Source organism: Rhinatrema bivittatum, chromosome 2 (genome assembly GCF_901001135.1).
Source record: "Rhinatrema bivittatum chromosome 2, aRhiBiv1.1, whole genome shotgun sequence".
In the NCBI taxonomy this organism is placed as follows: Eukaryota; Metazoa; Chordata; class Amphibia; order Gymnophiona; family Rhinatrematidae; genus Rhinatrema; species Rhinatrema bivittatum.
In genome coordinates, this window is record NC_042616.1 from 576,796,607 (window position 1) to 576,819,759 (window position 23,153).

At 48.1% G+C, this 23,153-nt stretch overlaps 1 protein-coding gene across 1 annotated transcript in view; it reads right to left on the minus strand.

Annotated features, from left to right (window-relative positions):
* Window positions 1-23,153, minus strand: part of VAPA (VAMP associated protein A) — a 325,391-nt gene that overhangs the window by 115,986 nt on the left and 186,252 nt on the right. The window lies entirely within an intron of this gene.

The window sequence follows — 23,153 nt, forward strand, 5'->3', positions numbered from 1 at the left end:
TCAATGAGCAATTCCGTTGGAAGTGCACCAGGCAGAGTAGCGTTTCCATTTATAGCTATAATTTTTCCTGGTTGAGAGTTTCCTCGATTGTAACAAATGAATTGTGCTGAAGTAGAAACTCCTTGTTCCGTCAGAAGGAGCCTTTCAATCTCCAAGCTGTCTAGTGTAGAGATGAATGTAGCGGGTGTAGTCGTGTTCCTTGATCTTGGCTGAGAAGATCTTGACGATTTGGTAATAGAATTGTATCCTTGATGGATAGTCGAAGCAGGAAACTGTACCATGGTTTGCCTCGGCCATGATGGGCTATGAGTATCAGTTGAGCCTTGTCCGCTATGCACTTCTGAATTGTTCTTGTTATAATAGGTATGGGAGAAAAGGCATACAGAAGGCCTATCGTCCACGGAATGAGGAAGGCATCTTGAGCTATCCTGAATTGGCTTGGTCTTATCGAGCAGAATTTGGGAACTTGAGAATTCATCTCTGTTGCAAAGAGATCTATGGAAGGTGTCCCCACTGCAGAAATATGTAGTGGACTACTTCTGTAATGAGTGTCCATTCGTGGGGATGAAAGATGCGGCTTAGTCTGTCCGCTCTTGTGTTGGCAACTCCCGGTAGGTAAGTTGCTTGTAGATGTATGTAATGCTTGTGAGCGTGTTCGAAGATTGTCAGGGTCTCTTTGCAGAGGGACCATGAACCGGACCTTCCTTGTTCGTTGATGTAAAACATCGCTACTTGGTTGTCCGTGTAGATCATGACCCTGCGTCCCTTCAGGTGGTCTTGAAAGACTCGCAATGTGTTGCAAATCGCTCTGAGTTCCAATAGATTTATTTGTAAACTGTGTTCTGAGAGTGTCCATAACCCTTGGTTTTCGTAAATCTCGAGATGAGCACCCCATCCCTTGCGAGACGCATCTGTGGTTAGGACTGCATTGTGAGATGGGGGGCTGAATAATGCTCCTTTGGACAGGGTGGAATCTAGGAGCCACCATGCTATATCCTTTTTCATTCTGCGGTCAGCGATACCCTCTGCGTCAATGGTTGTGAATGCTGTTTCCATTGGCGTTTTAGACCCTATTGTAGGTGTCTCATGTGTAACCTGGTGTTGGGAACTGTGAAGTTCGCCTCTGCCATGTGGCCCAGAATTACCAAGACTTGCCTTGCTGACGGCCTCTGAGTATGTTTCAAGGTGTGTAGAAGTTGACGGAAATGTGATATTCTGTCGACTGGAAGGTATGCTCTGTTGCACGTAGTATCCAGGCATGCGCCTATGAACTGCAACTGTTGAGTTGGTTGTAGGTTGTGATTTCTGAAAGTTGATCACTAACCTTATTTTCTTGCAAACAGTGTATCACCCGATGGAGGTGATCCAGTAAGATGTTTGGAGTTGAGGCTATTATGAGCCAATCGTCCAAATATGGAAAGATGGTTATACCTTGTTTCCTGAGATGAGCCACCACCACTATCATGCATTTGGTGAATACCCTGGGTGCAGCAGATAGCCCAAAAGGAAGAACTTTGTACTGGTAATGTTGATGTCTGTAGCGAAAGCACAGGTAACGCCACGATGAAGGATGAATTGGAATGTGCGTGTAAGCATCCTTCAGATCGATGGTTTGAATAGAGGAAGAATTGACTTCAACGATACCATTTTGAATTTCTCCTTGGTGAGAAATTGTTCACTCTCTTAGGTCTAGTATTGGGGCGAAGGCCCCCAGACTTCTTTGGTATGAGGAAGTACTGGGAATAAAAAGCTGGTAAATTGGGATGTGGGTGGATTTTTTGAATTGCTTGTTGTTTGCGAAGTGAAGCAATTTCCTCCCCAACTGTGGATGGAATTGTGAATCTTGAGAGTGGAAGATGAGGCAATATGGGTTTTGTGAGAAATTGGAGTTGGTAACCTTGACGTACTATCTCCAGAACCCATTGATATGATGTTATTGTTTCCCAGGCTTCAGGCAAGAACGAATTCATTGCCTGGAGGAGCTTGATGGTTGTGGTGGCGGCTGAATACTAAAAAGATGACGTCGCTTTTGCTGGCAGTAGTCGGGCTGTTGTGCCTGCTGCCTCTGGTTACGTGGTTTACCTCTTTGTTGATTTGAGGTATTGTTTAGTGGAGCAGGACGCTGGTAGGCAGGGTATGACTGCGTACGAAAAGATTGATAAGATCTGTATGGGTCTTCTGGCATATGGTTGCCTGCGAGTGGATCCCACATAACGACGTGTTAGTCGAGTAAATAGGATTTGATGCTAGCGATTGCACTGCTAGAGCTTCTCATCTTTTTATTTACTTACTGCGTCCTGGAATTTCTCTCCGAACAGGTTATCTCCTGTACATGGGAGGTTTGTTAGATTCACGTGCAAGTCTTCACGTATCGAACTTGAACGTAACCATGCTAATCTGCGGGCTGCAATGGCTGTTGCAGATGCCCTGGATGATGTTTCATGTGCTTCGCAGATTGACCTCAAGAGGGTGTCGAGAACACTCTTCCATATCATGAAGAGGCTGAGGTATATGTTCCGCAACGGAGGAATGTATACCTTTCATAGCTTGCATGCACTCATAGAGGTATTGTACCATGTAGAACTGATGTTGCATAATTCGTGTGCAGTTAACATCGAGTTATGGTATATTTTTTCTGCCAAACTCATCTAAATATTTGTTGTCTTTCCCTGGTGGGAAAGTGGTATGTAACTTTGTTTTCTTGAACTTTTGCATCGCCGATTCTACTACAATTGCTTCGTGAGGCAATTGTGGTAGAGTGTATAGTGACGTTTTCTTCATACGAAATTTATGTCTGTTGTCCTGGAAACTGCCGCTATTGTATGAGGGGTCTCCCAGGATTTTGTAAGACTGAATGCAGGGTATCTTGTGGTGGAAGAGAAGTTGGTTCCACCTGAGTTTCAAAAAACCTTTAGAAGACCTAGGATTTCTGCCCTAGGGTCTGTTTCTTTTTGGACTTCTAGATTTAGAATGGTACCCATTTTTCTAGGAATTTTGGGTATGTAAGGTCTTCAGGAGGGGAATAACGGCTCCTGTATGTGGTCTTGCAGATCTGAGAGACATCCCACTGATGATGATGGGGATGTTTGTATTGAAGGAGAATCCAAAGATGTCTCCTGGACATGAGTTGGTGAAGCTGTTTGGTTAACATGGGAGAGATGTCGGTGCCAACTGCTGTTTAATAGTAATATTAGTCACTGAAATGATGATGGAAGCGTCTCGTAAAAACGTGTTAAAGATTGAGACAGTTGGAAAATGCTTCTCTTGTATGAGAGGGCATTACCATACGACTGTCTTGTTGTTGTACGATACCTGCTTGAGGTGAAGTTGTTAGGAACTTCACTGTGTCCTTGTAGTCTATTGTCTGAAGTATTCCTTTAAAGGTTCCGAATCTGAAGAAGTGTTCGAGGGAAGAAATTTTCACTCTTTTTTTTTTTTTTTGCAGGTATGAGTTTTACGAGATGATATAGAAGTCGAAGGACTTATCTCCCATGTAGGCACTCCTGTCTGGTAATTTAGTACAGTGGGAGTGACTTGAATACTTATGATAATCATCAGATGATGTATCAGTATTAGTGACTCCAGTGTTTGGAAAAGAGCTGTGTGAAGGGTATCGTTTCCACTTCAAGCTCATCTTTAATTTTCCAGTTGAATAATTATGGTTTCCACGTGCAGATTGTGGTCTATGCGCGAAGTTAGATTTATGCGCATATATATGCTTATGCGCGGATGTAGAGTTATATGCGGGTATGCGCGACGATGGACTTATGCGCAATTGTATATTTGTGCGCAGAATTAGATTTCTGCGCAGTTATAGTTGTATGTGCATATCTTCTTGATGCGGCGCGCATATTGGTTATCGGCGCCGATGTGTTCGGCGCCGTGCGCAGAAGCCTTTGTAGGCGGCGCCGTGCGCAGAAGTCTCTTTGTATTCGGCGCCGTACGCGCAGGTTCTTCCGGCGCCATGCGCGTAACTGTTCGGCGCGGTGGGTTTCTTCTGCGCCATGCACACCGGAAGTTGTAGGCTGCGCGCAGACTCCGTCCTCGGCGCCAGAATGGTCAGTCTGCGCGGACTGCGCCATAGGCGCAGAAGTTTTCGGCGCCGAGGAATTCCACCTCCGATGAGGTATGTTGCGGCTCTATAGGCACTGGGGATTTTGAAGAACCCACTGGCCTTTGTTTTTTGCCTTTCCCTTACCTCCTAGAGTGGAGGACTTAGGATCCAACGGCAAAGTTTCCTTTTCCTGATGGAGCCGATGAAGTTAGCGGGCCAGGCGATGTTCTGAAGCCTGTAGGCCCTTTGTTCTAATACTCTAAATGACATCTTATAGCAATACCTTACAATTGTCTCGATCATGACTCGGTCCGAGACATTTATAATAGCGGTCGTGTCCGTCCTTGACCGACTTTAATTTTTTAACAGTGACAGGGTTTGAACCCCGGTTTTGATATTTAATTCTGTTTTTTAAAACTGAGGGAGAGATCAGCTCCGCGTGCGATCCCGCTCGCGGAAAAAACAGACTGAGGGAGATTCCGTTACTTTCCTGCGCGGGAACACACGCGCAGCCGCAGAGAGCAAAGCTCTGTTCTCTGCTTTGACAAGCCTCCGCCTTCCGGGCCTGATTGACAGATCCCATGACAGCATGGCTAATTCAGCCCTGCTATCGACGGGGAAAACTGGATATTATGGCAAAGGAGAAAGCAAATGTTGCTTACCTGTAACAGGTGTTCTCACAGGACAGCAGGATGTTAGTCCTCACATATGGGACATCACAGGATGGAGCCCAATCACGGAACACTTGTCAAAGTTTCCAGAATTTGACTGGCCCCTACTGGGCATGCCCAGCATGGCACTAACCCTGCAGCCAGCAGGGATCCCCCTTCAGTCTTATTTAAAAGCTACAGGCAGTGCTGACAAATAAAATAATAAAAGTTACGAACCCAACACCGTGGGCGGCGGGCGGGTTTTGTGAGGACTAACATCCTGCTGTCCTGTGAGAACACCTGTTACAGGTAAGCAAAATTTGCTTTCTCACAGGACAAGCAGGATGGTAGTCCTCACATATGGGTGAGTACCGAGCTGAGGATGTCCGAATATGCACCAAATGAACCCAAAGATGTGGCACAGGCACAACAACTGGGGTGGAATTTGGTAGAGGGCATCCTGAACCCCACCGGGCAGACGGAAGGGTGTTGGTACGTCACGTTGTAAACAGGTTTACGAAGGACAGACTGGGCTGAAGATGGAATCTTGTCTTCCGGCTTTGTCCAAGCAATAGTGGGCTGCAAAGATGTGGAGAGAACTCCAGGTGGCAGCCCTGCAAATGTCAGGAAGCGGCACCAATCGTAGGTGTGCTACTGAAGTCGCCATGGCCCTCACAGAGTATGCTTTAACAACGGTCTTGAAATGGAATGCCCGCTTGCTGATAGCAAAAGGATATAAAGTCCACCAACCAGGAGGAGAGAGTCTGCTTACCCACAGGCTGCCCTAATTTGTTAGGCTGGAAAGAGATGAACAATTGAGTGCTCTTCCTGTGGGTAACTGTACAGTCTAGATAGAAGGCTAGAGCCCGTTTTACAGTCAAGGGTATGCAGAGCCTGCTCTCTTGGATTGGAATGGGGCCTGGGAAAAAGGTAGGTAGTATGATGGATTGATTGAGGTGAAAATCCGAAACTACCTTAGGTACGAATTTAGGGTGAGTGCGGAGTACTGCCCGGTACTGCAGAAGTTTAGTGTAAGACGGATAGTTAACTAGGGCCTGTAATTCACTAACTCTGCGAGTTGAAGTGATTGCCATAACGGAAAATCACTTTTCATGTGAGATATCGAAGGTCACAGGCGTGAAGAGGCTCGAATGGTGATTTCATGAGCCGACCCAAACTAGATTAAGGTCCCAAGAAGGGGCCGGAGGACGCAGTGGAGGCTTGAGGTGAAGCAAGCCCTTCAGAAAACGTGTTACAAGGGGTTGTACTGAGATAGGAACATCCCCGACATCTTTATGGAAGGCGGCTACCGCAACTGACATGCATTCTGATGGAAGAAGTTTTTAGACCTGACTCTGGTAAGTGCCAGAGATAGTCCAAAAACTTTGTGATTGGACAGGTAAAGGGGGGTCAAGGGACTGAGAAGAGCACCATGACTTAAACCTGTTCCATTTGTAAGAGTAAGATTTCTCGTGAAAGGCTTCCGTGAAGCAATCAGGACACGGGAAAACTGGTTCAGAAAGGTTAAGTGGCTGAAGGATTAACCTTTCAACATCCATGCCGACAGGGACAAGGCTTGAAGATTTGGGTGGTGGAGGCACCCGTCGTTTTGAGTGATCAGAAGCGGGTCCTTTCCCAGGGGAATGTGCCTGCGAATGGAGAGATCCTGAAGGATTGGAACCACACCTGGCGTGGCCAGTGAGGTGCAATCAGGATCATGGTACCCTTGTCCTGACGTAACTTCACGAGAGTCTTCGAGAGAAGAGGAAGTGGAGGGAATGCATAAAGTAGACCGGTTGCCCACGAGAGGGAGAATGCGTCTCTGGGCTGAGAGTGTTTGCTGCGAATGAGAGAACAGAAGTTCTCTACTTTGTGATTTTGAGCAGACTCAAAAAGGTCTATCTGAGGATATCCCCATTGTTGGAAGATGGAGTTCGCTACTGAGGGGTTGAGAGACCACTCGTGAGGTTGAAAGATGCGACTCAGCTTGTCTGCTAACACGTTGTCCACTCCCGGTAACCAGGTGGCCCTGAGGTACATCGAATGGGAGAGAATTTCCGCCCATATCTGCGCAGCTTCCTGACACAGAAGGAAGGAGCCCGTGCCCTCTTGTTTGTTGATGTACCACATGGCCACCTGGCTGTCCGTCTGGATCAGGATGACTTGATTTGAGAGGCGATCCTGAAATGCCCTGAGAGCATATCTGATTGCTCGAAGCTCCAGGAAATTTATTTGGTGTTTGGTTTCCTCTGGAGACCAAGATCCTTGTGTCTGCAGATTGGCCACATGGGCTCCCCATCCGAGGTTGGAAGCATAGGTGGTGAGAGTTATTTGAGGGTCTGGAGCCTGGAAGGGCAAGCCTTGGAGGAGATTGTTCTGATTTTTCCACCAGAAAGAGACTGACGGAATGAATCATTACGTGGACAATGGTCGACAGGGGCTGAATGCTTTGAGTCCATTGTGACCGTAGAGTCCACTGCATGACTCTCATGGCCAAACGGGCCATTGGTGTGACTTGAACTGAGGATGCCATGTGTCCCAGGAGGATGAGGAAGTGGCGTGTAGTCGCGGAGTGCTGGGACTGCAGCTGGTGTGCAAGAGACACGAGAGTGAGAGCTCGCTTTCGAGGCAGAAATGCCTTTGCCTGCAAGGTGTCCAAGTGTGCCCCAATGAACAATAAGGTTTGAGATGGGACTAAGTAGGATTTGTCGTAGTTGACGTGAAATCTTAATGAAATTAGAATGTGTAAGGTTAGATTGAGGGACGACTGAGCAGCTTGCTGAGTAGGAGCCCTGATTAACCAATCGTCTAGATGGGGGGTAGACGTGAACACCCTGTGTTCTTAGGAAGGCTGCAACCACTACGAGGCATTTTGTGAAGACTCGTGCCGCAGAGGCTAGGCCGAATGGAAGTACTCGGTATTGATAGTGCTTGGGCCTACTAGAAACCTCAGGTATTTGCGATGAGATGGAGTTATCGAAATATGAGTGTATGCGTCCTGGAGGTCTAGAGAGCAGAGCCAGTCTCCTCTTTGTAAGAGAGGAAGAAGTGAGCCTAAGGTTACAATCTTGAATTTTTCTCACTGGAGGTACTTGTTGAGGGCCTGTAGGTCCAGAATAGGAGAAACGCCTCCCGATTTTTTGGGGATTAGAAAGTACCGGGAATAGAAACCTAGGTCGTGCTGAGTGTAGGGTACGGGTTCTATTGCCCTGGATTGGAGAAGGAGGGAGACCTCCTGTTCCAGAAGGATGGATGATCGGATGTTCTCCAAGTCGGCAGAGGTGGGGAGTCCGGTGGCACGGAGAGAAAGTTCAGATGGTAACCCTGGGCAATTATCGCCAGTACCCATTGGTCTGAGGTAATTGAGTGCCATATGTTGTTGAAATAGCACAGTTGGCCTCCCACTGGTATGAGGCAATAGTGACTGGCTGCTGCTCTCTAGGTGGAAGTCAAAAACCTGAAGCAGGACCTGGTTGAGGAGCTGCTTGCGGCTTTTGTTTCCGTGTCTAATGAGACTGGGCTTTTTGAAAAGGTCTCGTGGCACGGGATCTGGTTGGTGGCGGATAGGACCTTCTTTGGCCGGAAGAAGGACTCTTAGAGTCCTTTCGGAAGGGCTGTTTTGAAGAGTAGTCAGAAGGTATCAGAGAGAGCTGTCTGAGAGTCTCATGATGGTCCTTAAGTTCTGCCACTGTCTGTTGAATCTGTTCCCCAAATAGGTTATCTCCTACACAGGGGTAGGTCAGATAACCTGTCTTGTACCTGAGGGTGAAGGTTGGAAGACTTGAGCCAGGCCCATCTCCTTGCTGAAATAGCTGCTGCAGATACTCTGGTAGCAGTATCAAGATATAGGATGATCTGATCTCATGCTTGCCTGCCTCAAAATCCTTGTTTACTAGGGTTTGAAGCTGATCTTGGAATTGTTGAGGCAGGGTATCTGTCAGATCTTGTATCTGCTTAAAAATGATCCTATTATATTGGGTCATATAGAGCTGATAAGCAGCAATCCGGGAGATGAGCATTGAGCCTTGGAATACTCGGTGCCCAGTGGCATCTAGAAACTTCTGTTCCTTGCCAGGGGGGGAAGAAGTGTGAGGCTTTGATCTCTTTGCTCTTTTTTGTGCAGAGTCAACAACTACAGATTGGTGATCCAATTGAGTTTTCTGAAAGCCCGGGAGCTGCCTGCACCAAATAGGTAGTGTCAGCTTTTCTATGCACTGGAGCAATGGAGCCAGGATGTTCCCAGTTCTTCTTGAGGAGATCCAGAAGAACCTGGTGGATAGGGATGGAGGTTATTTCCTTGTGAGCATCCAAGAACTGGAGCAACTCCATCATCTGATGTCTGTCATCCTGTTCAGTCTGCAATTGGAAAGGAACCAATTCAGACATTTCCTTCACAAAATTTATAAAGGAGGAGGGTCATCTGGAGGAGAACGCTTCCTACTTTCAGTGGGTGAGGTAAATCATCGGTGTCTGGGGAAGGAATCATCAGTCCAGGTGTCGTAGGGATCAGCACCTGTCCCTCTAGGAACTAGAGGGGGACGGGATGGTGGGGATACTGTTGCGTTCGTGCATCTTCTCGCCCCTCGCTCCACCCTCTCTACCTTGGGAGCGACTCCCTCGGCTCTGATGGACAGTTTGCAGCCGTGGCTTCTCTCTGCCTCTTGGCCCCAGTGTCCCCAGACTGGCTTGACGCTACGGATCCGCCATGTTCCTGATGACATAAGGGCGCGCGCGCTCCAGACTTTGTACCAGCAGACTGCGAACCTCGGGGGCATCCCCTTGTAGTGACGTCATCCATTTCCACTTTAAAAGGTCTTTGTTTGCTAACCTCTAACGAATTAGCAAGGAACTCCAACAGGACTTGCTTTGGCAGTCCACGATACTTGCAACAACGATCCGAGTCAGCCAGGGGAATCCTTCCCCACTGCTCGGCCTTTTCAACCTTACCAGGAATGCCCGCTCCACAGGGGGCTCAGCTCTCTCTTCTTGATTTCAGATTGCCAGAATACTCTGAAGACTCCTCATTGCCTAGAGGCGATCGCAGACGTGAACACAGTGAGTCTATTGCAGATAGGAATCGGGTACTCGTCCACAAGGGCCTACATTCCTTTAGCTCTGAAGACTCCCTTCCGTCCTAGACGTTATCACAGGTACCGGAGATCGTGAGTTACATTGGCAAGATTACAGATAGGAACTGGTACTCGCTCCACAAGGATCCATGTCCCTGGAATCCTTTACAGACTCTCTTCTACTCTAGAAGCCATTCCATATACAGCTATTGTGAGAGTTCTTATGTACAGACTGTTTGCAGGAGGAACCAGTACTTGCCTACGGCTCCTGTTCCTATTTAACGGAAGACTCTCTGTGGCATAGAGACCATTGCAGACATCTACTATTGTGAGTGTACCATCTTGTATCCAGTATACCCTGTCTACTCACTACTTCTAGTCTCCTCTCTACAGCTCAGCGACCCAGAGATTATATTCCAGTATCAGAGGGACTTCAGCCTGCCAAACACATCAACTCACTACTGCCACCTCTGGTGATAAAGCTTCCAGCATAATAAAGAATTATTGTGTTTGTCTCATATTCTAGCCTAGCCGGTGGTTCCTCTCAGGCTCTCCTCCTGGGGGCACTGTCAGCTGCCATCGGCCCAGGGATTCACCATTTCCTCTACGTGGTCATTCCTTACACTACTATCACTCTGTGGGAGCCAACACTACAGACCACTAACACCGCTTATGGAAGTATTATATAGAATAGCTAACTCCTCTTTCTATGAGACTGTGCCAGCAGCCTATATATAATAGATTACTACTCCGTAGCGGAGGCATGATAGATTGCTATCTTAGTTTGCGAAGTATAATATATCTATTTGTTAGCTCCTCTCCTTAGAAGAGTATCATAGAACAGATTTGCCAGACTCCTCTTCCCTGGGGAGTTGACCCATAACAGATTGATACCCGTCCGTTCCTTACAGGATCATCTAACAGCAGTTCGCTACAGATTACTAACTCCGCCTCCCTGGCAGGGTAAGCATTACAGATAGCTAACGCCTCCCTTCTGGAGGAGCAGATCATGTCAGATCGCTAACTCCTCCTCCTTTCAAGAGTAAAGGCAGAACAAGATTGCTAATGCCCGCCCTCCTGGTGGGGTAAGCGATGACAGATTGCTAACTCCTCCCCTCTGGAGGAGGAGAGCATTACAGATTGCTAACTCCTCCCCTTCTGGAGAAGGAGAGCGTTACAGATACCTGAAGGTCCTGGTTTAGGCTCCGAAGGAATCGGAGGAATTATCAGAGGCACCAATGAAGGCATCGAAGGCACCGGCGCAGGCATCGAGGGTATCGATGTATGGCTCGGTGGCGCCGACGGATGTATCACACCGATGGTTGGATCGGTGGTGAGGGACGTATCGGTATCGATGGCTGAGGCAGAACTCCCGATGGAGGGATGCAGAACGGTGTTTCTCTCCCAATGACAATGTAAGCGGGGAGGGCACCGAGCCATCGGAGAACCCGGGGTCCATCGGTGGAAAAGCGGCAATGAGTGCTTCCATCCTGGAGAGCAGCGGTGCCACGCTGCCGGGAATCGGTTCGGTGGACGGTTCCCGCAATGACAGGTACCGGTGTCCGGAGAAACCTGGAGTCGTTGCAAATCGCCTTGTCGATGGCCTCCTGAACCATCTGGTCCAGTTCTTCTCGGAGACCTGGAAGCAAGCAGCCCCGGCTCAAGAACATAAGAAGGAGGCACAGCATAGCCGGAGGAACCACCGTTAAAGGGCAGAGTCGCGGCTCCCGATCCCATTGGGGTGAGGGTTGCCATGGGTGAACTGGTCGCCGAAAAGGGTTGGTGCCTTTTCTGGACGGGGTTTCTTCGACGGCAGCTCGGATGATGGCGAGGTCAATGATTTCGCTCCCTCGATGTCCGAGATTTACGGTGTCGATGGCGATGTTTGTCTTTTACAAATCCCTCGGTCCTGAGGGGGCGTAGAGGGGTGTTCGATGGCCGAGATGTCGTCGATGCCGGACGGTCACCGGCCGGTGGTCCAATGCTGGTGCGAAGTTGACAGTGTCGGTTCTGACAACGTCGATGCAATGGAGGGAGTCGGGGGTTTGAGCACGGAAGAGAAGTTCCATTTTCTCCATGCTGGCCTTGCGACCATTTTGGTGTCAGTAGGGCACTTTGGTGGCAGGTCAAGACATTGTGCTCGTGTCCTAGACACATAACACAGACTTATGGGGGGTCTGTGATGGACATGGTGCGATGACAGTCCAGGCACCAAGCGGAAGCCCCGACGCCATGGCCATGGGAAAAAAATCGAGCCACGGTACAGTCAAACGGCCAGTAGCCCAAAGGGTCCAAACTCGACAGTAATCGACGGGAAAATGGGTAAAAAACTTACCGGAGTGCTGCGGTCTGAAAAAAGTTAAAGAAGGGACCTCTGTGGGGGCAAATTAACCTTTAGTAATTCCGTGAGGAAAATTCTGTCAGGAATCTCTGTAGAGCTCCTTTACTGCGAGGCTACTGCTGCACGGAATAAAGAAGACTGAAGGGGGACCCCTGCTGGCTGCAGGGTTAGTGCCATGCTGGGCATGCCCAGTAGGAGCCAGGTCAAAGTTCTAGAAACTTTGACAAAAGTGTTCCGTGATTGGGCTCCATCCTGTGATGTCACCATATGTGAGGACTACCATCCTGCTTGTCCTGTGAGAAAAGCACAAGAACGATATTACTGATAGGAATATCAGTACCAAATGACTACTATGTGGGACTGTATGAAGAGAGGATACTCAAGTACCAAATGATGAAATCAGAGACCAAGCAAATGTAATAGAAAGATACAGACATTGTCCCAATATTATGGTGCATTACTGGCTTGATTAGAAAAGAACTTTCAGGCACATCTAAATATGTTGCCTGTACATCTTACACCCTTATGAACTCCAGAAGGAAGTTCTCTTTTGCACAATGCAAGTATTAAGAAAATATTAGTAATCTGAGTGACAGATCACACTCAACATTCCCTGGCTTATGAGAGAGGTTCATGCCTGTCAAGGTATGTGCAAAACTAGCCTATTTGGAGACATTACCTGTAAAAGATTTTCAGTGTGTTCATATTCAGGGGATCTATCAATTTTAAAGACTATTTTCTAAAAGCAAAAAGCCTTAAGAGAGACATCCTGAAATCAAAGGGGCATTGGCAGGAATTTTACTATGCACAAAGTGAAAGTGTGATCACTGAAACACAAGAAAACCAAATTTTTGGAAAATAGCTGAAGTTTATATGTGGATATTTTAAGCCAGGGGTCAATATCTAGTTCTCAAGGGACCACACACAGGTCTGTTTTACAGGATATCTGCAATCAATAGTCATCGATTTTAATTTGGCATGCTGTGGCTCCAATGAATCCCCTTTAAATAGCACAATATACATAATCTTTAAGTAATTCATTAAAATATAATACAGAAAATTTAAGATGGAGAGTTTTTAAATATTTTGAGCAGAATTTCCCTAGAAGTACATTGTAAGAATGTCCCTTCCTCCCTTCTCCCCTGGCCAGTCCTCCTTTCACTTTGCCTTCTCAGGCCCCCAAACTCCTTGACCCTCCACTATCTCTCCCCCGCTTCCCACTAGGCTCAACCCCATCCACTCTATATCCACTCCCAGAGTTTGACCCCTCTCTCTCAGTACTGCCTCTCACACAGGCTCCCTCTGTCCCTCTCTTCTCACACTCAAAGGTTCCCTCTCTCTCGTGCAATATACACACACACCCTCATACAGGCTTCCTCTCTCTCTACCACACCCCCCTCCCCCTTCACACTGGCTCCCTTTCTCTCTCATGCATACACCCTCACACAGGCTACCTATCTGTTCTCTCAAAAACCCCTGTACATTGGCTCCCTCTCTCTCTTCTCACACACATACGTACCCCTTCATACAGGCTCCCTCTCTCGCGCACACACACACCCTCACAAAGGCTCCCTTTCTTATACATACACCCTCACACCGGCTACCTGCTCTCTCTCTCTCTCATACACATACCCCTGCACATTGGCTCTCTCTCTCTCACATACACAGGCTCCCTCTCTCTCGTGCACATACATACCCCCTCATACATGCTCCCTGTCTCTCGTTCTCATACACACTCTCACTCAAGCTCACTCTCTCTTGCATATACCCTCACACAGGCTTACCTTATCTTTTTCTCACACACCCCTGCACATTGGCTCCCTCTTTCTCAGCACACACACACACACATCCCTTCACACAGGCTCCTCTCAAACAAGCACCCTCACTCCCTCACATAACACACACTCCCCATTTTCACGCACACCAGCTCCCAATCTCCTCACACATACACATTCTTCACAATCTCCTCACAAAAGACTCCCTCTCTGGCACCCACACCCTTATGTCATGCTCTCCCATATACACATACACCAGCTTGCAGTCTTAAACCACATACCTCTCACAGCCTCTCAGTTTCTCTCACAACTACTACACACAGACTCAGCGGGGCCTGCTTTGCTCGTGGCATGCTGGGGTTTGCACCTCCGTCTTCAACCATGACATGGCAATGTCAGGGGCTCCTTCCTCTTCGCCGTGACACAGCATGCTGGGGCCTCCTTCCTCTTCGCCACAAGCAGGATGGGTCCCGCTTGTGGCACAGTGGGGTCTGCTCCAAATTCTGCACAGAAACTGGAATTTCTGCACAGAGGGGAAATTCTGCGCTCCGCAGTAGCGAAATTCCCCCAGGACTAGTGTGTGGTACATGCTTCCTTCAAATCCAAAACATACCCTTTACTCAAAAGGGGCAATAAGGAGCCCAAAGTTACCATCTTAAATTTCTGTCATGAGAGACTTTTTCATGGCATTTATTAGGTCTAGAACGAGATAGGCTCTAGTCGTTTAGGGTCCCAGGAAGTACCCGAATAAAATCCCAGCCACTTTTCCTGCAGTTGTTACAGATTTGACTTCTCTAGCCTCCAAAAGGATGACATTTCTAATCTGAGCAGGTCAGGGTGTTTAAGGTTCTCTGAGGTGGGTAATTTGGAGAGAATTCCAATAGCCCTCTGAAATTATCTAAATGACCCAGCTGTCAGAGGGTTATATTTATTTATAGACATCGGACAGTTAAAACAGCCTCAACACCAGGCGTCGCATGTGGGAAGCCAGATAACATCAAGGGGCACCCTGCAGCGCTTCTCACCCCACAGTCATGGGAGGGGAAGTGAAGGAAACAGCTTGATCTTCACCTGGAACTGGAAAGAAGCAGCGATGTAAGTGCTGCGATCATTAGACCCCACCCCCCCATGATGTCACTAACATCGGACAGTTAAAACAGCCTCAACACCAGGCGTCGCGTGTGGGAAGCCAGATAACATCAAGGGGCACCCTGCAGCGCTTCGCACCCTACAGTCATGGGAGGGGAAGTGAAGGAAACAACTTGATTTTCACCTGGAACTGGAAAGAAGCAGCGATGTAAGTGCTGCGATCATTAGACCCCTCCCACCATGACGTCACTAACATCGGACAGTTAAGAAAGCCTCAATACCAGGCGTCGCGTGTGGGAAGCCAGATAACATCAAGGGGCACCCTGCAGCGCTTCTCACCCCACAGTCATGGGAGGGGAAGTGAAGGAACAGCTTGATTTTCACCTGGAACTGGAAAGAAGCAGGATTTAAGTGCTGCAATCATTATACCCCGCCCCCCCCCCACGATGTCACTAACATCGGACAGTTAAGACAAGCCTCAAACACCAGGCATCGCGCGACAAAGGGGCTCTCCCCTTTGTGCATCCCTTCGTGCAAACCTTTGTGTATATGTAAAAATTTATTTTTATGTTTCCTTTGTTAACTAAGCTGTTTCATTGTATTCGACTAAGGAATTTTTTCCTGCTTTTTCTGTTTCACTGTAAACTGGCATGATTTGCATTTAATTGCAAGAATGTTGGTATATAAAAGTTAAAAATAAATAAATAGACATTTGATATTCCGCCTTTTTACCATGAATGGGTGTTATGATTTTGTATGGATGTGGGCTGAGGTGAGAGGTGTCTCCCGCCCACAGGAAGGAGCCCTGTGGGCCTCACCGTCAGCAGGCGCAGTCTCAGTAAACGCAGGGCACAGGCTGTTGGTAGACTTTATTAGTAAGACGGCAGAGCCCGCAGTGCGGGAGATGTAAAAAACACAGTTCTGAGCAATGGGGTATACCCAGGGTGATTGTCACTGAAGCGAAGGTCCGGTAGTGGCCTGCAATGCAGGGTAACGCCAGGAAGTCCCTTCGAACAAGTAGAGGTTATCATAGAAGTGCAGATCCAGAGTGGCCCGCGGAGCGGGATACGCCGAGGATGTCTGTACAGTAGATGGTGCTAGTAAGGTAGTCAGAGGTGCACTGGAGATGGAGTACGTAGCTGGAACAGCACTACCCTGCAACACAGGGTGTACAGGAACTGAAGAAGGGACGGTAGTGGCCCGGGGACTGGGGTACACCGTAGAGAAGCTTCAGTAACATGGTATTGTTGAAGTCTGTAGAAAGTACTCACAAGAGGTAGTTCCAGGAAGATGTCCCGAGAAGCATAACAGATATTAGTCCAAGGCAGGAAGGCTCTCCGAGGAGCGAATAGCCAAGAACACAAAGGGCCCCCGAGGAGCGGGTACCAGAGCGTCCACACGCCAAGAGAGAATCTGGAACTGAAGTTCGAGAATGGAGCGGAATCAGCAACAAGGGAACTCCTTGCTAACTCGAAGTAGCAGAGGGCCGATCAGCTTAAGTACAGCAGAGAGTTGACGTCATTGCGAGAGGATGCCCCCAAGATTCCCGCCATTACGCGTACAAAGGAGGCCCTTGCGCGCGCCTTAGGTGATTCTGGATTCGAGATGGCGGTTGGCAGCACCCACATCATCCCGGTAATGCCGAGGAGGTCGGCGTTGGCTAGCTGAAGCCACCAATCTTCCTAGGATTGACGGTGCAGGGAAAAAAAGAGGTGAGCATGAGAGGTCGCAGCCGTCTGCGACAGACGGGCATAACAAATGGGCTCAAGGCAGATTACAATAAACTTTTAAAACAGACTATACCATTTGTATTAACTATACATTTCAAATCAAATTAACAGCTGGTATAGCATTAAGAGGAATACTCAGAATCTGGTTACTTAAGAAAAGAAGGAATAAAATTTAGCAAAGTTACATAATTTTGAGATGCAAAAATGCTTAATTTGTCAATCAAGTGGTAACTTGTAAAATTTTTTAAAAAGGCTACATAGTAAAGTTTAGAATCCAACATGATGGTCTGAGCAGGGAAATTCCCATCTCTTCCAATGATAATGATGTTAGCTGAGAGGTCTGAGATGGTAGCTTGGATTCTAATGGCTGCGTTGCACTCCTCATTACTGTTTCCTGACTGCATATAGGAAAAACCGAAACTAACAGGACCTAGGGTAAAAATAGCTTTTAGCTGCTCATCTCTCTATACAGTCCTCATTCCTTCATATTTGTTTTTGATGACATCTTTGACTACAAACATATATTGCATATGCTTTGTTTAACAGGCTAAGAGTTTTTATATAAACAATCTACAATCTACAGGGAGCTCTTTCAAACAAGGCTTGAAGAGCTGGCTATTGTCTCTTAATTCAGAGAAAATCCACCCCTGGTTTCAACTGCGTAACAATGTGAGACAAAGCTTCTGCCTTCAGACAGTTAGATCTAAAGCCCTGTTATTGCCAAGGGGTAAATCAGACTACAGAAGCACTTTCTTTGCTAGAAGTGTTTCCCGGTTCTTGACTCCAGCACATCTGAGATGATGTTTGGGAGTCAGCTACATTCAAACTGCTGGCTATTTAGATTATTACAAAGCCTTGTGGTTGGGCATGGAAAAGGTGGGTGCTGCAAGGAACTAAATGGGGATCATGTATGCTCTTCTTCCCAAAATGGTGGTGTGACAAAGGAGGAAAGGGGAAAAAAAAAACCCCAAACTGTCCTGGACAAGAAGAAATCTTGTGGATGACAATTTGGATGTATCCTTAGTGTAGACACAATAACTGGGCAGACTGGATGAGCCAGATGGTCTTTTTCTGCTGTTATTTGCTATGTTACTGTGTCATTACAGGGGCTTGGAGGTTGCAAGAGAGGATCTGAAGTATTGCATGTTGCTCATTTAACTATAACTTTCTTGACCTTATATCTCCAGAGAAAAACCTTCCTGCACAAGGTACATTGGTGAGCTCATCTTCTCACATGCCAAATGCACACAGCCATGAGTCTATGTTTATCTATAGCCACTGCAAAGACTCAATGCAATTTCAAAAGCATCTTATACTGATCATATGTAATATGCCTCTTGTATTCCCACCTTGAACCATCAGTGTGAATGGAAATCTTCAAGAAGTTCAAGTAGGAGATGTCCGAATTCCTGCACTCTTTCCAGGAAGATATGCATGAACTGGATCATGCCGCACTAGTAGGATGCTTTGCTGGGCTGCAGCACAACCCTCAGATAGTGCTCCCAAAACAATCTAAGACTGACACTAACAGCCTGGGGACATTAAGGTCTGCATCCTAGACTTTTCAGCAAGTTTCAGGGCATATCTGACCAGCAGAATTGTGCTATTGGGGCTGACTGAATATATCAGTACCTGGACAAAATACTTGATTACCTTACCAATCAAAACATGGAACGTGGGTTTCTCTGATATTCTCTTATGTGCTGCATATCCTAACAGAGCATGTTCTGGCACTGCCACTAAATCAGAGCATCCAAATACGTAAACCCGAATGATATGTCCTGGACTTGTTTAACCTGCACACACTGAAAAGGCGAGAACCTTTACTGGAGAACTACTCATTGCCTTTGGAGCAGAGGGGTCCAAAAAGAGATCAAGTGGGTATTTCTCTTCTGAACACAACTCCTTTGAACCAAAGGGAAACTCCAATAACTGTTCAAAATTACTATTTACAAAACTGGAACAATTGAGGTTGTGTCAATTCTACAGTTGATTGCCTTTTGGTGTCAAAGGTGGTCTTTCAGGATCTATGTGTCAATCAATACTAGAGATCCTCCCTCTTCAAGACCATCTGGCCAACACTGAACCTTAATGCTCAGAGCTTAATGACTGTGCTAAGAACTCTTATTTATTTTAAAGTATTTATTATCCATCCTAACAGTTCAGGGTGGGGTACAATAAAACATACATAATTATTAAAAAAAAAAAAAAAGACAACAAAATACTGATGTCTATATGAGATGGCAGAATAGACACTCTTTCTAATCATATTCTGGTTTCCGAAGCAGCCTGATACAGAGGTATCAGGTATGCAAAAGTGCGCTTTAAACTGGCAAGTTACCAGGTACAACAGATGAGGCAATAGTAGGATCTTCAACTCTTTTGACCCATAAGTAAACTGTTCAGAGTCACTATAAAAAACTGGAGGTGACAACTGAGGTTGTGCCAATCCTAGAGGACTACTGTCCTGCTGTCCTAGGAGAACACCTGTTACAAGTAAGCAACTGCACTTTCTCCTAGGACAAGCAGGATGGTAGTCCTCACATGTAGGTGACTACAGAGCTCTAGGACTGCCCCATGAGATCAGAGGGGACCCAGTGGCCGAAAAGGGTGCCAATGGGCACAACACAACTGCGGTGCTGTGGGGAAAATAGAGGCAGTCTTGTCCCCAGAGAGCACGATGGAAACAGTTTGGGTTCAGGACTGGAATAGATTGCGCAGGACAGACTGGCCAAAAGCGCTGTCCTCATGACTATGCCTGTCGAGATAGTAGTGAGTCACGAAAGTGTGGCGAGAACTCCAGGTCGTGGCCCTGCAGATTTCGGCAACAGGGACTGCACGCAGATAGGCCACTGACGCCGCCATAGCAGCGTCAGTGAGCCTTCACCCTGCCAGCCAGCTGGAGGCCTGCCTGCTTGTAGCAGAAGGCAATGCAATCTGCTAGCCTGTTGGATAGGGTCTGCTTCCCCACTGCTGCTCCCAGCCTATTGGTGTCAAAAGACACAAAAGAGCTGGGTAGATTGCCTATGGCTCGCTGTATGATCCAAGAAAGCGAGCACCCGCTTGCAGTCCAGGGTGTGGAGAGAATGTTCCCTTGGGTAAGAATGAGGCCATGGGAAGAACATGGGAAGGATGATTGACTGGTTGATGTGGAAAGCAGTCACCACCTTTGGCAGAAATTTTGGATGCGTGCGCAGCACTACATGATCATGGAAAAGTTTTGTGTAGGGAGCATACGTGACCAGGGCCTGGATATCACTGACCCTGTGAGTGGAAGTGATCGCCACCAGGAACATAACTGTCCAGGTGAGAAACTTCAGGTCACAGGATTTGAGAGGCTCGAATGGATGCCACATGAGCCTCGCCAGGACAACGCAGAGATCTAAAGGGGTTGCTGGCGGGCGAAGCGGGGGCTTCAGTTGAACCAGGCCCTGCATGAAACGCCTGACCAGTGGCTGGACTGAAATGGGTGCACCAGCGACTCCCTGGTGATAGGAGCTGAGGTGTACTCAGACCGAGCTGGTTTGAAGGCCAGGCTCGGACAGGTGCAAAGATAATCCAGCAGGCGGAGGGGTGGGTAGGAGAAAGGGTCCCGTCATGGCCACCACACCAGATGGAGAAACACTTCCACTTCGAGCTGTAAGATTTTCGGATGAAAGGTTTCCAGGATTCAATCAAGACCCTGGAGAAACCATCCGAGAGCTGAGGGTTGAAGGATCATGCGCTCAACATGCACGCTGTGAGGGCCAGGGCCCGGAGATTCAGATGGCGCAGGGTGCCCTGGTTCTACGATAGGTGGTCGGGAGCCGTCCCCAGCAGAACCGGAGTGCTCACGGACAGGTCTTGGAGCAGAGGAAACCATATCTGCCTCGGCCAGGAAGGTGCCACCAGGATCATGGTCCCCCCATCCTCTTGCAGTTTCAAGAGTCCTCGAGAGGAGCGGGATAGGAGAGTACACGTACATGAGGCCTTGCCCCAGTGAAGGGAGAACGCGTCGCAGGCCGGATAGCCCTTCCCCTTGTGATTGTGGGGAGAGGCAAACAGGTCTATGTCAGGTGTGCCCCGGCGATGGAATAAGTCAGCTGCCACTGCCGGGCTCAGGGACCACTCGTGTGGCTGGAAGGTCCGGCTGGGGCGGTCCGCCAGCGTGTTTAGGTGATCGACAGGTAGGTGGCCCATAGATACATCCCTCTAGAAAGGGCCCAATCCCAGACCTTTATCGCTTCCTGACAGAGGGGGAAGGAGCCCATGCCGCCCTGCTTGTTGATGTACCATATCGGCATTTGGTTGTCCGTTCTGTTTAAGACTACTTTGGAGAACAGCCTGTCCTGGAAAGCCCACAAGGCGTACCGGATTATCCACAGTTCCAGGAAGTTTATCTGGCAGCGGCTTTAGGCACAGTCCAACGGCCCTGGATATGTAGGTCCGTATGGGCTTCCCACCCCTGAGATGAGGTATCAGTGTTGAGGGTCATCTGAGGTGGTGCGAGCTGAAATCTGAGCCCGGTTTCCAGATTGGTTAGGGTCTCCCACCAGGTCAGGGAGAGGCAAAGAGGGTCCATGACCATCACGGGCACCTCCAGATTCTGGGATGCCTGCTGCCACTGGGACCTCAAGGACAACTGAGGATCCTGCAATGCGGAGGTGGGCCAAGGGGGTCACATGGACCAAGACCACCATATGACCCAGCAGGCGGAGGAGCAGATGGCCGGCACCCTCTTTCCGTTGTGAACGAGGGTGGCCAGCGAGGAGAGGGCTACCGCTCGATCCTTGGGCAGAAAAGTTCTTGCTTGTGTCGTATCCAACCTGATGCCGATTAAGTCTAGCCGTGGAGACGGATTGAGATGTGACTTGGGGAACCTGACAATGAATCTCAATGTCTGTAATGTCTGAACCGTCAAGGGCAGTGCATTCAGGTCCCCGAAGTGGGAGTCAATCCGGATCAGCCAATTGTCCAGGTACGAAAAGACATGGACCAAGCAATGCCTGAGGTAGGCAGCCAACACCGCCAAGCATTAAGTGAAGGGCAGCACTTTGTACAGAAAATGTGCCGTCCCCACCAGAAAGCAAAGGTACCTCCTGTGGCTGGGGAAAATTGCAATATGGGAGTAAGCCTCCTTTAAGTCAAGGGAGCAGAGCCAGTCTCCTCTTTGGAGAAGTGGGATCAGTGTGCCCAGAGAGACCATTTTGAATTTTTCTCTTACGAGAAATCGGTTTAACATTCTGAGGTCGAGAATGGGGCGCAAGCCTCCATTCCTCTTTGGAATGAGGAAGTACCTCAAGTAGAAGCCATGGCCCCATTGCTAGGGGAGGACTGGTTCTACCGCATCCACTACTAGACGGACAGAAAGTTCCGATTGAAGAACGATCTGATGGGCGGGCGTACCCCATGATGGACATGGGGGTGTGGTCTCTGGGAGCCTGCTGACGTTCAGGCGGTAGCCCTGGCGGACAATGGAGAGGACTCAACAGTCCGAAGTGATCGCTTCCCAACAGCAGGTGAAGCACAGAAGCCTGCCGACTGGGGGGGGGGGGGGTGGTGCCAACTGCCTGGGGAACCGGCGGTTGACTTGTGCCCCCCTCACCACGTCAAAAACTGGCGGATGGGGCCTGTTGGAGAGCAGGTTGGGCCCTCGGAACTCGCTGCTGCTGGCCCAGACCCCTAGGGTTGGACCGAGGTGAGTGGGCACAGGCAGCTGGAGGAAACTTCTTCCTGAAGGGGGACCTCGTGTGGACAGCAGCAGGCTGGGAATGGTCAGTCTGCCAGTCAAAGTTTCTAGAAACATTGACAAACGTTTTCCGTGCCAGGCTTCATCGGATGATGTCACCCACATGTGAGGACTACCATCCTGCTTGTCCTAGGAGAAACCATGTTTCCTAGTCTTGTATTCTGAATACCAATTCCCACCCACTCTTGCCAATTCACAGTTGGCTCCTCTCCAGAACACTCACTGGGGGACATCAGAGTCCCTGATTTAGACAGGTAGCAGAGAAAAACAGCAATAGGTATTTTGTACTGAGCAGAATCCTACTGGCGACCTTCTCCATGAAAATACTGCAGGAATTACAAGTAATAACTAATCCAAAGATTTTACATGTGTAAGTAGACTACAACGAGAAACAAAACATTCAGAAAAAATCTAAAACTTGGCTATTTAAACAAGCCTTTCAAAAAGAGAAGGGAGAATAGATTCCAGGGAATTGCAAGGTTCAAACCAGGGAAGTGCGAGATACAAAACACCCACACAAACAGGAATCACTAAGGGTGTACGTTTTTAATTAAATTCATCACTAAAGGAAAAGTTAAATCTATAGAATGAGTCCCAGACTCAAAACTGCTATAGAACTGACCTGGACACAATAGTCATCACACTCATTTAATAACTAACATTGATTAAAAACTATGTTACCGAACCTAATGGCACCTGTGTAAACTGTTAGATTTT